The following is a 1177-nucleotide window of genomic DNA, read 5'->3' as shown; positions in this document are numbered from 1 at the left end:
TTTCCATGATAAGTTTTTCATTAAAAACGGCCTCAAGCTCAATAAAACTTGTTGAATAAACAAAAGAAAAATAGGAAAAATTTGTTAAAATGTCGTGTCCCTATTTATTTTTCCATCACTATATATGAGCCATTCTTACCGTTATACATTTCTTGTCTATGTGAAGACCAATCGGTTTTATAAAGGTTTTGTAAGACTCTACTTGTAAACTGTACTCTTAGAAGGGTTTTTTAATGCTCTTAATTAAGAACGTATATTATAAAATAGGTTTATAAGGCTCTGCGTGTAGACATATTTTTATAGGACTCTTTTTTTTATCCTGTTTTATTTTTTGTATTTCATGATAAGAACAAATCTTCTACAAATTTAAGCTTGTAGATCTCTATAAGTTTTCTTCATTCAGAATCAGCATTAAGCAAATTTACACACATCTATAAATTTTAATTCTTAGAGAAATTGTGCATTTTCTTTTCGAAGTAGGGTTTGTGCTCATAAAGATCATAAATACTATTCAGTCATACCATTTCGTATTTTGCTAGATAAGAAAAAATCCTTTGTTTTAGAAGTTATATAGATATATGTACATATGGGTCATTCCATACGATATTTACATTTCAATATTTTTTTGGGGTGAAATATATTTTTTTACATTCTTTATCGAAAAAAGAAGACACCTATTTTTTTATTTCGTCATGATATTCGAAAATCTTGAACAAAATTTCCGAAATTTGTAACTCACGGAGAAGTATCTTTTTTCAATTGTTTGTAGTTAATAAACTATTTGTCGGAGACAATCAGTTAAGGTATCAAAATTTGCGTATTTATCCTGTTTGATTTTTATTTTTTTTTTCACCTGAATAGTTGTCAAACTTTATGGAGTACGCTGTAAAAATCTGAGAATGGAAACACCAAAACTGTAGAAGTTACGAGTTTTTTTCATACCTGCGTACATAAAGTTTATACTAAAGGTTATGTACGCAGGTTCATAAAGTTTATAATCAAGTTTATGTACGCAGGTATGAAAAAAATCGTAACTTCTGCAGTTTTGGTGTTTCCATTCTCAAATTTGTACAGCGTACTCCATAAAGTTTGGCAACTATACAGGTTGAAAAAAATAAAAACCAAACATGATGAAGTTAATAAAAAATAAAAATAAAACAATTTTTGAATGCAAAAT

Source organism: Rhagoletis pomonella, unplaced genomic scaffold (genome assembly GCF_013731165.1).
Source record: "Rhagoletis pomonella isolate Grant_MI unplaced genomic scaffold, Rhpom_1.0 Rhpom_scaffold_00014, whole genome shotgun sequence".
NCBI classification, from domain to species: domain Eukaryota; kingdom Metazoa; phylum Arthropoda; class Insecta; order Diptera; family Tephritidae; genus Rhagoletis; species Rhagoletis pomonella.
The sequence above is the reverse complement of the archived record's forward strand: the minus strand, read 5'-3'. Positions refer to the sequence as shown.